This window comes from Oncorhynchus clarkii, chromosome 20, assembly GCF_045791955.1.
Source record: "Oncorhynchus clarkii lewisi isolate Uvic-CL-2024 chromosome 20, UVic_Ocla_1.0, whole genome shotgun sequence".
Taxonomy (NCBI): domain Eukaryota; kingdom Metazoa; phylum Chordata; class Actinopteri; order Salmoniformes; family Salmonidae; genus Oncorhynchus; species Oncorhynchus clarkii.
Window position 1 is genome coordinate 11,703,372 of NC_092166.1, and position 16,483 is coordinate 11,719,854.

Below are 16,483 nucleotides of genomic sequence, written 5' to 3' on the forward strand. Positions count from 1 at the left end.
GTAGATTTTGCTTTATGTTTTGGATCATTGTCTTGTTGGAAGACAAATCTCCATCCCAGTCTCAGGTCTTTTGCAGACTCCATCAGGTTTTCTTCCAGAATGGTCCTGTATTTGGCTCCATCCATCTTCCCATCAATTTTAACCATCTTCCCTGTCCCTGCTGAAGAAAAGCAGGCCCAAACCATGATGCTGCCACCACCATGTTTGACAGTGGGGATGGTGTGTTCAGGGTGATGAGCTGTGTTGCTTTTACGCCAAACATAACGTTTTGCATTGTTGCCAAAAAGTTCAATTTTGGTTTCATCTGACCAGAGCACCTTCTTCCACATGTTTGGTGTGTCTCCCAGGTAGCTTGTGGCAAACTTTAAACTACACTTTTTATGGATATCTTTAAGAAATGGCTTTCTTCTTGCCACTCTTCCATAAAGGCCAGATTTGTGCAATATACGACTGATTGTTGTCCTATGGACAGAGTCTCCCACCTCAGCTGTAGATCTCTGCAGTTCATCCAGAGTGATCATGGGCCTCTTGGCTGCATCTCTGATCAGTCTTCTCCTTGTATGAGCTGAAAGTTTAGAGGGACGGCCAGGTCTTGGTAGATTTGCAGTGGTCTGATACTCCTTCCATTTCAATATTATCGCTTGCACAGTGCTCCTTGGGATGTTTAAAGCTTGGGAAATCTTTTTGTATCCAAATCCGGCTTTAAACTTCTTCACAACAGTATCTCGGACCTGCCTGGTGTGTTCTTTGTTCTTCATGATGCTCTCTGCGCTTTTAACGGACCTCTGAGACTATCACAGTGCAGGTGCATTTATACGGAGACTTGATTACACACAGGTGGATTGTATTTATCATCATTAGTCATTTAGGTCAACATTGGATCATTCAGAGATCCTCACTGAACTTCTGGATAGAATTTGCTGCACTGAAAGTAAAGGGGCTGAATAATTTTGCACGCCCAATTTGTCAGTTTTTGATTTGTTAAAAAAGTTTGAAATATCCAATAAATGTCGTTCCACTTCATGATTGTGTCCCACTTGTTGTTGATTCTTTACAAAAAAATACAGTTTTATATCTTTATGTTTGAAGCCTGAAGATTCTTTACAAAAAAATACAGTTTTATATCTTTATGATTGAAGCCTGAAATATGGCAAAAGGTTGCAAATTTCAAGGGGGCCGAATACTGTATTTGTGAAAAGATGTAATGTGACGTTAACCTTCTAAATAAGAGTATGGATGTTCATATAAAGTTTAACTAGTCAGTGGCCATGCCCCCGTGAGGCCAGACATTACATCAGGTGTCATAGAACTGCCCCTTTTTCCACAGAGAATTAAACCACTTCCTAAGAAATGTACATTACGGAGTCCCCACGTTGGAACTGCTGCAATTCTATAGACCAAAATATGGAGCTGACGCTACATGTTGAAATGGTTAAGAACTACAACTCCTGTAACGGTTGTCTTCGGTGGAATGAGAGGAGGACCAAGGCGCAGCATGGTATGTGTTCATGATATATTTTAATGAAATATCACTGGACACAGAAAACAAAAGGAACAAAAGAAATAAATGAAAACCGACACAGTCCCGTGTGTAACAAACACTGACACGGAAAAATAATCACCCACAAAACACAGGTGGGAAAAGGCTACCTAAGTATGATTCTCAATCAGAGACAACGAACGACACCTGCCTCTGATTGAGAACCATACCAGGCCAAACATATAAACACAACATAGAAAAAAGAACATAGACTACCCACCCCAACTCACGCCACAGAGACCATACAGATATAGTTTTGGCTACACGGCTGGAAATGGTTCAACTCTGAGACTATCGATCACTACAGAATATGAGCAAATCCTAGAAGTAGAATTACTAGTCTGCAGCTGGAAATTACGTAAGTCTGGGACAAGAATACCGACAACCGCCGAAACATCTATTCTATAAAACAGCCTGGCGTATCCATAATTTACATAACCAGAGACTTTCTGTCGGTTGACTCTCCAGCAGACGGACCGGATTCCAACAGAGAAGACAACGACATACAGGTGTAAATATTTACACTACCGTTTAAAAGTTTGGGGTCATTAGAAATGTTCTTGTTTTTGAAAGAAAAGCACATTTTTGGTCCATTAAAATAACATCAAATTGATCAGAATACAGTGTAGACATTGTTAATGATGTAAATGACTATTGTAGCTGGAAACAGCAGATTCTTTACGGAATATCTACAAAGGCGTACAGAGGCCCATTAAAAGCAACCATCACTCCTGTGTTCCAACGGCATGTTGTGTTAGCTAATCCAAGTTTATCATTTTAATAGGCTAATTGATTAGAAATCAATTTGCAATTATGTTAGCACAGCAGAAATCTGTTTTCCGATTAAAGAAGCAATTAAACTGGCCTTCTTTACACTAATTGAGTATTTGGAGCATCGGCATTTGTGGGTTCGATTACAGGCTCAAAATGTCTAAAAACAAAGTCCTTTCTTCTCAAACTCATCAGTCTATTCTTGTTCTGAGAAATGAGGGCTATTCCATGCGAGAAACTGCCAAGAAACTGAAGATCTCTTTCAACGCTGTGTACTACTCTATTCACAGAACAGCACAAATTGGCTCTAACCAGAATAGAAAGAGGAGTGGGAGGCCCCGGTGCACAACTGAGCAAGAGGACAAGTACATTAGAGTGTTGAACAGAAGTGCTGATTGTATAGTACGTGTTCTAATGGTACTGTTTGTTTCTGTGTTCAGATACATCAGTGGTCATCATAGTATCTGGGAATGTGGTTATGCTGCTATTGGTGCTTGTGTTCAGCCTGCTCATGGCCTATAGATGTGAATTCAATAAGGAAACAGGTGAGAAACACTCACTCTCACACACACACTGTGTCAAATAAGGGAAATTACTCTTTTCACATCCAGTTTTCAATTCCAAGAAACTATTTGCACGTACAATCATCCTTTGGCCCTGAGAAATAGAGTTCTCATTGTGAACAGGGCTCTGTGTGTGTGTGTGTGTGTGTGTGTGTGTGTGTGTGTGTGTGTGTGTGTGTGTGTGTGTGTGTGTGTGTGTGTGTGTGTGTGTGTGTGTGTGTGTGTGTGTGTGTGTAAAATGTTCTAATCTATGTCCTCTATCAAAGACCCTCAGTTATGGAACAGCTTGCCCTCTCAGGTAAAAGGAGCAAAAATCATTGAGGTTTTTAAAATCACAGTTAACAATGTACCTTTTAGCTTGGCCTTTAATCAGTGACTGTTTTAGGCATCCTCTGTGATTTATGTTATTTTATTCATCCTTTTTACTGCTTCCTGTTTGCTTCCACATTTGTAATTATATTGTTTTAATTATAAATTGTGTTGTGATTTAAAATGGACTTTAAATTAAAGGGCAGTGTTGTTAAAAACGTAATTTGATTGGTTTACATTGTTGACAAAAAATGACAATGCATTTTAATTCCATTTTGTAACACAACAAAACGTGGAAAAAATCTACGGGTGTGAATACTTTCTGAAGGCACTGTAGCAGATGGTCTTATCCAGAGTGATTTACAGAAGCATTTAGGGTTAAGTGCCTTGTCATCGAGAATGCCCTAGTCAGCTCGGGGATTCAAACCAGCATTCTTTCGCTTACTGGCCCATAGGTTACCTGCCACCCTAACTAGTAAATCTTTAACAAATAATCTAAAAGTTGTTTGAAAATCTGTCTATATACAGTATATGTTTTTATTTAATATTTATTGTAGGAATAAATGATTAATAAATGGTGAGTAAACTGTATATAAATGTCTTACAAATTGTTTATTGCGGACGTTATTATAAAGTGTTACTGAGAAGTGAAATTGTTTCAGGAAGTACGAAGTGAAACAGCAGGACTTCTGTGGCTCAGCGTAGACACACTCACTCTCAGGGGGGTTCTCATACACACTGCAGGAGCAGACCTTCCTGTACTGGGGTGGTAACTGGACGTAGAAGTATTGAGGGGACTGTAGTAAACAGGGTGTACAGGGTCTAAAGAGACTTGAACTAGCTGGGAGCCACAAGTCATCATGGTTAACCTGCTGGTCCTCACACTGAAGGTTGTCCTCCTCTTAGGTGAGTACATCAGACTGAATGAACACATGTCCAGTGACTCCTCTCTATAGTTGGATACATTTGGTTGTAACATTTTACAGTGTAACTCCATTCACTCACTGATAATGTTGTTGGATAAAGGGGAGGGGACACTGAGGAACACAAGGTCCAGTATGTACTGATGGATGTGATGGTGATCACCAGTTGTGTACCAGACCAGAATCCCCTCTTACAGTATGTGAAATGGAAGCTGGGGTGTTTGTACTGTTTGTAATGAGACTGTTGGTGTGTCCTACAGCTGCTGTGTGGAGTGTGTGTTCAGCAGAGTTGATCACAGTGGAAGGATATGAGGGGGGCAAGGCAGAGATCAGATGCCCTTATAAAGAGGAGTGGAGGAGCCAACAGAAGTACCTCTGCAAAGGGGATTGTTCTGTTTTTAATAAAGACAAAGTTATTAAGACTGAGGCAGGGGAAAACAGTGCTTCTAACGGGAGATACTCGCTGAAGGACAACAGAGAGGAAAGTGTCTTCATTGTGACAATCACCAACCTGACGTTAAATGATGCTGGGAGATACTGGTGTGGAGTGGACAAATGGGGAAAAGATAACTACATTAAAGTGAACCTTGAAGTCTCTGAAGGTAGTGTAAACATTGGATCCTCAAAACTTTGTCACTTCCAAACTAAACATATTATAATATACATTGCTAATCAAGCTTCTGCTATTGACCTGAGTCTTAACTTGAGATCCTGCACATTATTCAATTATTTTTATGCATATTATTAATTGACACAATGAATGCATTGTTCTGTTATGCGCATGTAGCAATTGCAGGGGCAATCTGCAATTGCTACATAAAGTACCAGTCAAAAGTTTGGACACACTTACTCAATCAAGGGTTTTTCTTTATTTTTACTATTTTCTACATTGTAAAATAATAGTGAAGACATCAACACTATTAAATAACACATATTGAATCATGTAGTAACCAAAAAACTGTTCAACAAATCAAGATATATTTTAGATGTGAGATTCTTCCAAGTAGCCACCTTTTTCCTTGATGACAGCTTTGCACACTCTTGGCATTCTCTCAACCAGCTTCATGAGGTAGTCACCTGGAATGCATTTCAATTAACAGGTGTTTCTTTCCTTCTTAATGCAGTTGAGCCAATCAGTTGTGTTGTGACAAGGTAGTGGTGGTATACACAAGACAGCCCTATTTGTAGAATGCTGTGGTAGCCATGCTGGTTAAGTGTGGCTTGAATTCTAAATAAATCACTGGCAGTGTCACCAGTAAAGCACCCCCACACCATCACCCCTCCTCCTCCATGCTTCACGGTGGGAACTACACATTCGGCGATCATCCGTTCACCTACTCTGCGTCTCACAAAGACACGGAGGTTGGAACCCAAAATCTCAAATTTTGACTATTCAGACCAAAGGACAGATGTCTAATGTGTGTTGCTCATGTTTCTTGGCCAAAGCAAGTCTCTTCTTATTATTGGTGTCCTTTAGTAGTGGTTTCATTGCAGCAATTCGACCAAGAAGGCCTGATTCACACGGTCTTCTCTGAACAGTTGATGTTGAGATGTGTCTGTTACTTGAACTCTGTGAAGCATTTATTTGGACTGCAAATTCTAAGGCTGGTAACTCTAATGAACGTATCCTCTGCAGCAGAGGTAACTCTGGGTCTTATTTTCTTGTGGCGGTCCTCATGAGAGCCAGCTTCATCATAGCGCTTGATGGTTTTTGCGACTGCACTTGAAGAAATTTTCATCATTCTTGACATTTTCCGGATTCATGTCTTAAAGTAATGATGACTGTTGTTTCTCTTTGCTTATTTGAGCTTTTCTTGCCATAATAGGGACTTGGTATTTTACCAAATATGGCTATCTTCTGTACCTCACCCCTACCTTGTCACAACACAACTGATTGGCTCAATCGCATTAAGAAGGAAAGAAATTCCACAAATTAACTTTTTAACAGGTGTGCCTTGTTAACTGAAATGCATTCCTGGTGACTACCACATGAAGCTGGTTGAGAGAATTCCAAGAGTGTGCAAAGCTGTATACAAGACAGAGGATGTGTCACGACTTCTGCCGAAGTCGGTCCCTCTCCTTGTTCGTTCGGCGGTCGATGTCACCGACCTTCTAGCCATCGCCGATCCACTTTTTATTTTCCATTGGTTTTGTCTTGTCTACCATCACACCTGGCTCCAATTCCATCAATTACATGTTGTGTATTTAACCCTCTGTTCCCCCCATGTCCTTGTCCGTAATTGTTTGTTGTCAGTGCTTGTGCATGTTTTGTTCTGGTGTGCGTCGGGTTATGTACCCATGTATTTTATTGTTCTGTATCCAGTGGGATTTGATAATTAAACTTAACCGTTGGAAACACAGTTTTGCTCTCCTGCGTCTGACTTCTTTGCCGCCAGTATACACCCTTGACAGAATTACGGACCGCTACTATGGAGTCAGCAGGAGCAGGTACCCCGGTATTAGGGGTGAAGGAACGCGTCCAGGAGCACGCAGCAATGCTCCAACATCTTGGCACAGTCATGGACCGCGTTGTCCAGACAATAGACCTCTGGGAGAGACAGGGAGGTCTTCCAGTGCCTCCACCAGCACAACTGGGGTCTCCACTGAGCTTCTTCATCCTGGTCCCAGTGGGATTCGTCTCTCCCTGCCCCAGGGATACGATGGGAAGGCTGCGAACTGCCAGGGGTTCCTTCTCCAACTGGACCTATACCTGGACGATGGTCCGCGGGGGGTTCCATCCCCCCGCACACCCTCTCCGATACCTATGGAGCTGGGAGGGGCGGTGCGCAGGGAGACCGGAGGGGGTTCCAGCTCGTGCACCATCTGTGGCCGCAGAGGCCCACTGCCGGTCGGTGCTGGGCTAGTTCCTCTGGGGATCGAGGTAACAGGCAGGGCGCTCTGGCATCACCCCAGTTGAGCCGGCACCATTCTCATCCAGAGTCCTCTGTTGCTCATATGTTTGTCTCTGTTACCTTTTCTGAGTTTTCCCCGCTTTCCCAGCATAAGGTGTTTGTCGATTCAGGCGTGGCTGGGAACTTTATAGATAGAGCGTTCACCTATAGTATAGGGATCCCCATTGTTCCCGTGGCTGTGCCCTTCCCCGTTCACGCCTTAGATAGTCGACCATTAGGGTCAGGTTTGATCAGGGAGGCCACCGCTCCTCTGGGTATGGTGACGCAGAGGGGGCACAAGGAGAGAATTAATCTCTACCTTATTGATTCTCCTGCGTTTCCCGTGGTGCTAGGCCTACCCTGGTAAGTTTGTCATGACCCCACTGTTTCTTGGCCACAGAGGGCTCTCACGGGGTGGTCGCAGGAGTGCTCGGGGAGGTTTCCGTTGGTGCTACTACGGTGGAGAGTCCAGACCAGGTTTCCCCCGTGCGCATTCCCCCTGAATATGCCGATTTGGCTCTCACCTTCTCTAAAAAGAAGGCGACTCAATTACCACCCCATCGACGGGGCAATTGTGCAATAAATCTCCTGGTAGATGCTGCACTCCCCAGGAGTCACGTGTATCCCCTCTCACAGGCAGAGACGGAGGCTATGGAAACATATGTCTCCGAATCCCTGCGTCAGGGGTACATTCGGTCCTCCACTTCACCCGCCTCCTCGAGTTTATTTTTTGTGAAGAAGGAGGAGGTCTGAATCAGATCACTGTGAGGTATAGCTACCCGCTACCACTCATAGCTACAGTGATTGAGTCAATGCACGGGGCAAACTTCTTTACCAAACTAGATCTCAGGAGCGCTTACAACCTGATGCGTATCCGAGAGGTAGACGAGTGGAAGACGGCTTTCAGTACCACCTCAGGGCACTATCTCGTCATGCCGTACGGGTTGATGAATGCGCCATCAGTCTTCCAAGCCTTTGTAGATGAGATTTTCCGGGACCTGCACGGGCAGGTTGTAGTGGTGTATATCGTTGACATTCTGATATACTCGCCGAGCATGTGTCCCTGGTGCTCAGGGTGCTTGGTTGCCTGTTGGAGCATGACCTGCACGTTAAGGCTCAGAAATGCTTGTTTATCTAGCAATCCGTCTCCTTCCTAGGATATGGCATTTCCAGCGCAGGGGGTAGATGGAGAGTGACCGCATTTCAGCCGTGCGTAATTGGCTGACTCCCACCAAGGTAAAGGAAATGCAGCGGTTCTTAGGGTTTGCCATCTACTACCGGAGGTTTATCCAAGGTTTTGGTCATGTCCATCCGCATCCTTCTTTGGCATTCATAGTGGAGGTGGACGCGTCCGAGGTTGGGATAGGAGCCATGCTCTCTCAGCGCTCGGGTACGCCACCGAAGCTCCGCCCCTGTGCCTTCTTCTCGAAGAAGCTCATCCCGGCGGAGCGAAACTATGAAGTGGGGGACCGGGAGCTGTTGGCTGTCATCAAGGCCTTGAAGGCTTGGAGACACTGGCTTGAGGGGGCTAGACACCCTTTTCTCATCTGGACTGACCACCGCAATCTGGAGTACATCTGGGCAGCGAGGAGACTGAACCCTCACCAGGCAAGGTGGGCCATGTTTTCACCAGTTTTGGGTTTACCCTGTCCTACAGACCAGGCTCCCAGAATGTGAAGGCAGACGCATTGTCCCGGCTGTATGACACAGAGGGGAAGCCCATGGATCCCACTCCCATACTCCCCGCCTCCTGCCTGGTGGCGCCGGTAGTATGGGAGCTGGACACGGACATTGAGCAGGCGTTACGTGCAGAGCCTGCTCCCGTCCAGTGTGTCGCTGGACGTCTGTACGTCCCGTCTGCTGTTCCTGACCTGTTGATCGATTGGGCCCACACGTCACTCTCTTCTAGTCATCCTGGGATCGGTCAGACAGTGCGCTGTTTGAGTGGGAGGTACTGGTGGCCTACCTTGCCTAAGGACATGAGGGTTTATGTTTCCTCCTGCTCGGTGTGCGCCCAGTGTAAGGCTCCTAGGCACCTGCCCAGAGGTAAGTTACACCCCTTATCCGTTCCACAGCGGCCTTGGTCGCACCTGTCAGTGGATTTTCTAACTGATCTTCCACTCTCACAGGGTAACACGATCCTGGTTGTTGTGGATTGCTTCTCTAAGTCCTGTCGTCTCATTCCTCTGCTCGGTCTCCCGACGGCCCTACAGACTGTGGAAGCCCTGTTTACACACGTCTTCCGGCACTACGGGGTGCCTGAAGATACAGTGTCTGATCGGGGTCCCCAGTTCACGTCTAGGGTCTGGAAGGCGTTCATGGAGCGTCTGGGGTCTCGATCAGCCTTACTTCAGGTTTTCACCCCAAGATTAATGGGCAGGTGGAGAGAGTGAACCAGGATGTGGGTAGGTTTCTGCAGTCCTATTGCCAGGTACGGCCAGGGAGTGGGCGGCATACGTGCCCTGGGCCGAGATGGCACAGAACTCGCTCCGCCACTCCTCCACTAACCTCTCTCCCTTCCAATGCGTACTGGAGTACCAGCCGGTTCTGGCACCTTGGCATCAGGGTCAGACCGAGGTTCCTGCGGTGGACGACTGGTTTATGCACGCGGAGGAGACATGGGAAGCTGTTCGTGTCTCCCTTCAGCAGGCCATGACGCGCCAGAGGACGAAGGCAGATCGCCACCGCAGTGAGACCCCGGTGTTCGCACCAGGGGACCGGGTCTGGCTCTCGACCCGAAACCTGCCCCCCCGCCTGCCCTGCCGGAAGCTGGGCCCGCGGTTTGTGGGGCCATTTAAAGTCCTGAGGAGTGTGAACAAGGTTTGTTATAGGTTACAGCTTCCACCCAATTACTGTATTAACCCCTCGTTCCATGTGTCTCTCCTCAGGCCAGTGGTGGCTGACCCACTCCAAGAGTCTGAGGTGCGAGAGGTTCCTCCGCCCCCTCTGGACATCGGGGGGGCCCCGGCCTACTCCGTTTGCTCCATACTGGATTCGAGGCATCGGGCGAGGGGCCTTCAGTATCTCGTGGAGTGGGAGGGGTACGGTCCGGAGTAGAGGTGCTGGGTTCCAGCCGAGGATGTGTTGGACCCTTCTATGCTGCAGGAGTTCCACCGTCTTCGTCTGGATCGCCCTGCAACTCGCCCTCCGGGTCATCCCGAGGCCGGTGTCTCGGGGGGGGGTACTGTCACGACTTCCACCGAAATCGGTCCCTCTCCTTATTCGTGCGGCGTTCGGCGGTCGACGTCACTGGCCTTCTAGCCATCGCCGATCCACTTTTCATTTTCCATAGGTTTTGTCTTGTCTTCCATCACACCTGGTTCCAATTCTCACCTGGTTCCAACTTTATTGTAAAGGACCATAGGAGAAGGCAGGTAGCTGGGTCCAGGGGCGGGCAGAAGGTCATACAAAGGGGGACAACAAGATAACAGTACAGGAAGGGAAAAGGCTAGTAATGTTGCCCAGGAGATCAGGCAATAGGTTGATAACAGGAAATCCGTTTTTGCCTGCCTCAATAGCCTATCATACACAGGATAATTAAATTACGGGAAAAACAGAGCACCGAATAGAAGTGTGTCACAAAACAAACAATACCTCACAATGATGGGGTGCAAAGAACTGAACTAAATAGTGTGTGATAATGACATACAGGTGTGTCAACAAGTGATCAGAATTCAGGTGATTGGGATCTGGAGAGTGAGCTGCGTTCAGGGGATCTATGTGTTTGAGTGTGTGAACCCAGGAGACTTGAGGGTGTGAACCCAGCCAACTTATCTTAGGTCCAGGGCCAGCTCCTTCTTGACCTCTTGGTCAGCCAGTCCAAGAGCATTATTGTTTGTTCAGATGGTGACGAAAAATACATATGTACAAAAAAGAAAAGTAGAAAAAAAGCATGCCCAAACTAAAGACTCAAAAACAAACGAAAGGCCTCATGGCTCTGCCAGCTGGGACACACCTTAATTGGCAGCACCTGTGTGCAACTAGAAACTTGGCTCAGCATCTAGACTAGGTTGGTGCTGCCACCTGAGGATGTAGTGTGAAAGTGTATCATGGTAGTGTGTTGTTTGTCAATGTCCTAACTCTAACCTTCCCTCCATATCATAACACTATCAACACACAATGGATCCTTTTTACACTACGCTAGTTTGTAAACATATTTTTGTACTGTAAAGAGACAGATCTGGCGTCAAATCTGACTTTGAATCAGATTCCCGCCTCTGAGTGGTATAGTGTACAAACAATGTCTCTCCGACAACACATCTGTCACCGATTCCCCGTGAGCTCCGTGCACCAGTTCCGGGGGTCTACTTCACCGGCCTCTAGGCGGCACTGAACTGTCCTATTACGCACACCTGGTTCCCATTCCCTCTGATTAGTCCTTGTATATATGTGCCCTCTGCTCACCATTGTGTGGTCGGTTATTGTTCCCATGACCGTTGATCTTGTGAGTAGATGTGCGGTGGTGTATTGTGTCCTCGTTATTATGGGTCTCGTCCTGGGTATTTATTAGAGGTTTAACCTCTTGTTTGGGTTACATCCCTGTGTTTTTGTACATGTGTTTGTTTTGAACTTCGTCCCTGTGACTTTACATGGCATGTTGTATTTTTGGGTGGAGTTAAAACCCCCTATTACGTATTCCTGTCTCCAATCCTTTTCTACAACATCCCCCTGCAATAACTACTTTAATACCAGTAGACAGCATTTTTTTTTTTGCCAAGTGGAAAATTGTCACTTTGTTTTGTGGTCCTTTTTAGCAGCACCAACAATCACCACCAAAACAGAACCCACTACAACCACATCAAACCCTGGTTCACCAACTTCATCCTCCTTAGCCATCTCACCATCATCCATCTCATCAACGCACAATGGATCTGGTAAATAAGCTCTTATGGCTGTGTTTTTTACTAATTCAATCAGATCAGCTCTGAAAAAGATGATTTGAAAATATCTGTGATTGGTCAAAAGTTGCGTGAACACAGCCTATGAGCCTTAATTAAAACTACTGTATGCTGGTTTCTCTTTGAAACTGGTTTCACAACACGTACTTTTGTAGTCTAAGTTACTGATTTGGAGCCAAACCTGACTTTAGATAGTGTGGGACACTTCTACACCAGATTCCCCACTGAGTGGTATAGTGCAAAGACCATGTCTCTCGGACAACCCATTAGATCTTTTTCAGAGCTGATCTGATTGGTCAAAATATCAATTAGTGAAAAAAAAGATCCGAATTGGGCTGCCTGTGTAAATCAGCCTTAAACAAATAGGGGAAAATGTCCACACCTGTGATTTGATGCATTACTTAAGTTTGCATTATGGTTTAGATGAGGAGCTCCTGTATAGTTGAACAGCTAGCCTTTTGGTGGTCTATATACTATGGTGTATGCTAATGGCTGCACCAATGCATGAATGTTGGCCACCACATCCAAGGCTAATGTAAGGATAGGATGTAAACAAAAGATGCACATAAAATGTTACATTTTATCAGAGGCAGATCTTGTTTTACATATTAGTGTAAAAAGGCCTCATGTAAGTTAAATTGCTGATTGTGAAGTGTTGGCACTACTTGTGTGTCTGTGTTCCAGGAGCATCAGTGATCATCATAGTATCTATGAGTCTGGTTACATTGCTGCTTGTAGTCGGTCTGCTTATAGTCTACAGATGGAAATGCAACAAGGAAACAGGTGAGAAACGCACACGCTGTCAAAACATAAATGCCCCTTTTCACACTTAATTTCAAATAAATAATTAGCATATTCATGATTGCACATTTCGTCACTATTGTTTTGAGTGTTCTCTTGAGCACTGACTAGTGCATTCTCAACTGACTAGTGCATTCTCAACTAGCACTGATTAAGATTTAGTCTAAAGTGCGTTATAGTGATTTGGAAACAAATAATTAGTTGGAGAACCTTCTGTTATCATTGTGATGTCATCCGATTGACTTTAGGTGTAGTATAACGTTAGCTAGCTAAGAGTGTTAGTAAATTCACTCTGGCTATCTACTCTGATTTTAGAGCACTCATCTGTGACAGGAGTGCAGAATAACTGAATTTACGAACTGCAATACCTGTTGAATATGACCGGTGTCAGTAAACATTGGCAAAAAAACGCCATTAAATTGTTGCAGTTATAGTATCAAAGCTCTAGATAACATAAACAGCCTAACCAGCTCTGCTAGAATGAGTAAAATGGTCAGTGCCACACACTGATCTGGTTCACCTGTCTTTGTGCTTGTTGCCACCCTCCAGGTGTCGCCCATCTTCCCCATTATCCCCAATGTATTTGTACTTGTGTTCTGTTTGCCTGTCAGTTTGTTTTGTCAAGCATACGCACGGATTTCCCATGCTCCTGTCTAGTTCCTGTATTCTTGTTTTGACCATTCTGCCTGTCCTGAGCCTGGCTGCCATTCTGTACCTTGTCACACCACCCTGGATTACTGTCCTCTACCTGCCCCCCTGTTTATGAAACTTTTGTTACTTTGAAACTGTCTGCATCTGGGTCTTCTCCTGAGCCTTGACAGAGTGAGAAATTCCCTCATTTGTGTCGGCAGTATCTAGCAAGTTGGCCAGTTAGCTTGGCCGCTTGACTGCTGTTGTGAAATCAGAATGCTTGGATCAACCCTACTCCTCGGGCAGAGGGTCCAGTCTTCTCTCTGAACTCTCCGAGAGTGAAACGCTCTGAATTTACTATGACAATCTGACACTGTTCTGAATTTACAAATGCCCAGAAAACACTGAGCGCACTCTGACACTCCAGAGTGAATTTACGAACACACCCGTAGTATCATGTTAGCTAGCTAGATAAGAGGGAGGGGAGCACACTGAATTACAGCTAATTAACATGAGCATTGCTAGATAGTTTTGACAAACTTTGCTAGCTAATGACGACATTGCCATCTGTCTAAAGTAAATTTGACAACATATTAATTACAATTGTTTCCTACAAAATAGCTGCATAATGGCAATGTCATGCATTTCCAAGCTACTATAGTGTAATTTAGACAAAACACTCATAGCCCCTGTTAAGAATGACTGGGCACCACTTGACTTTTGGGCATCAGTATGGCTGAGCGTCATGAGAATGTTGATGACCATGGCATAACGCAGCTGAGTGACAGAGGTACAAATCATCCTTTGGCCCTGATTGAACAATAGAGGTCTCATTGTGAACAGTGTGCCCTCGGCTCCCTGTTTCTTGGAAATGCAGCTCTCAAATCCACCTGAACAGAATGCTGGAGCCAAATAGTGAGCTGTGTTTTGTCTGTGTTCTACAGCTGTCTCCTCTGCATCGACGGTTAACACTGGGATCAACAGAGAGGTCAGTGTGTGTGCCCTGTTGGTGGAAATGCAGCTCTTAAAACCACCTGAACAGATTACTGGATACCCAATACTGAGCAATGTGTAACACACTGTGTAGCTTCTTGATATGCCACACCTGTCAGGTGGATGGCTTATTTTGGCAAAGTTTAAATGCTCACTGACAGGGATGTACAAAATTTGAGAAATAAGCTTTTGTGCATATGGAACATTTCTGAGATCTTATTTCAGCTCATAAACATTTTTGTTACTTTGAAACTGTCTGCATCTGGGTCTTGACGGTGAAGTTCCCTCATTTGTGTCAGAAGTATCTAGCAAGCTAGCCAACTTTAGCCAGTTCGCTTGGGCGCTTGACTGCTGTTGTGAAGTCAGAATGCTCGGATCAACCCTACTCCTCGGACAGAGCGTCAAGTGTTCTCTCTGAACGCTCCAGGAGTGAAATGCTCTGTCATAGTAAATTCAATCTGACAACGTTCTGAATTTACGAATGCCCAGAGTGAATTTACAAACATCTAGTATAATGTTAGCTAGCTAGATAAGAGTGAGGGGAGCACACCGAATTATATCTAATTAGCATTGCTAGGTATTTGACAAACTTTGCTAGCTAATGACAACACTGGCATCTGTCTAAAGTAAATTTGACAATTTTGATTGTTTCCTACAAAATATATGCCTAATGTAGCAGTCATTGAGTGTGAGATCATGCTGTTTAATCAGCTTATTGTCACACCTGTCAGGTGGATGGATTATTTTGGCAAAGTAGAAATGCTCACTAAGAGATGTAAACAAATTTGTGTACAAAATGTAGACTTTTGTGCGTAGAGAACATTTCTGGGGTCTTTGATTTCAGCTCATGAAACATGGGACCAACACTTGACATGTGTTTTTATTAAGTGTATGTTCTTCCCTCTCGTAAGTCCTCCCATTTCTCTCCTCGTTTTCCTCCTTTCCAGGGTTGTGATGGTGACTATGAGGAAATAAATGAACAACCCCTACATTCCAACATCTACGCCAACTTACCCACAAGCCCCTCTGAATCTCAACTATGCCGGTCTCAACTTCCACAAGGACCCCAGCTGCCCCAATGAAGCCAGTGCTGTCATTTTAAGAGGGCACTTCTTCTGGTGATGCCACTGTCAACGTTGGTCAAAACCCTACCTAGTCCTCCCATCTACTCCACAGTCCGCAAACCCAGAAACACCTGAGTCACTGTCAACCAATCAGAAGGGACATACACACACACTGGCAACCAATCACAGTGACCTGTTATTAACTATGTGTGCCACCTCTTGAACGTTGAGATTTAATTTGAGCAAACATCTGCATAATCTGCTTTATGTCCTCAATCAGATGTGCTACTTTGACTTCTGTCTTTCATGTCTCTGCTCACCTTGTCTTAATGTTTAGCTCACTTAGGCCTAATTTGCATGTTAATATCTAAGTAAATATTGGCTCACTATATGCATTATAACTGTCTAATGGTTTTTAACACATGATTAAATAGACATAATTAAGGGATAATCAATGAAGGACTATGCTTTCTGTGGAAAATAATGCACGATTTGGAAGTTGTGCCACCACGCACAGCGCCGTGGCACTAACCTTCCACGGCGTTGCATTATTTACCAGGAAACGCATAGAGCCCTGAGTTGATTATTCTGCTTATACCACGGCTATAACACTTTCTGCTAGAAATGAAAAAGTAGCTAGCTGGCAAGTTTCCTAGATAGTTACAGTAGTTAACCTAACCAAACAGACTTGCTACAGTAGATTAGCTAAGCAAACCATCAGTCCTAGCTTGCTATTAATGAAAATCAATATTGCCAATTATGTTTTCAATTTGACTTTTGCTTTCCAAAGCAGGTTAAACCCCTGGTAGTGTCAAATAGGTAATAGTCTCCAACCATGGTCTCCATTTCCCCCCCACCATGTGCCCACTATGCCCAACATCATTTAATAGTTATTGACTCGATACCGGTACCCCCTGTATATAGCCTCGTTATTTTTTTATTTTACTATTTTTACTTTAGTTTATTTAGTAAATATTTTTAACTTTTCTTGAACTGCGTTGTTGGTTAAAGGCTTTAAAGTAAGCATTTCATGGTAAGGTCTACTACACCTGTTGTATTCAGAGCATGTGACAAATAACATTTGATTTGAACTGTAAATG

The 16,483-nt window shown here is 44.6% G+C and overlaps 1 pseudogene; it reads left to right on the plus strand.

Moving 5' to 3' along the window:
- The first annotated feature begins 3,936 nt into the window (after positions 1–3,936).
- On the plus strand, positions 3,937–15,579 carry LOC139377269 (CMRF35-like molecule 5; annotated as a pseudogene).
- Positions 15,580–16,483: the final 904 nt, after the last annotated feature.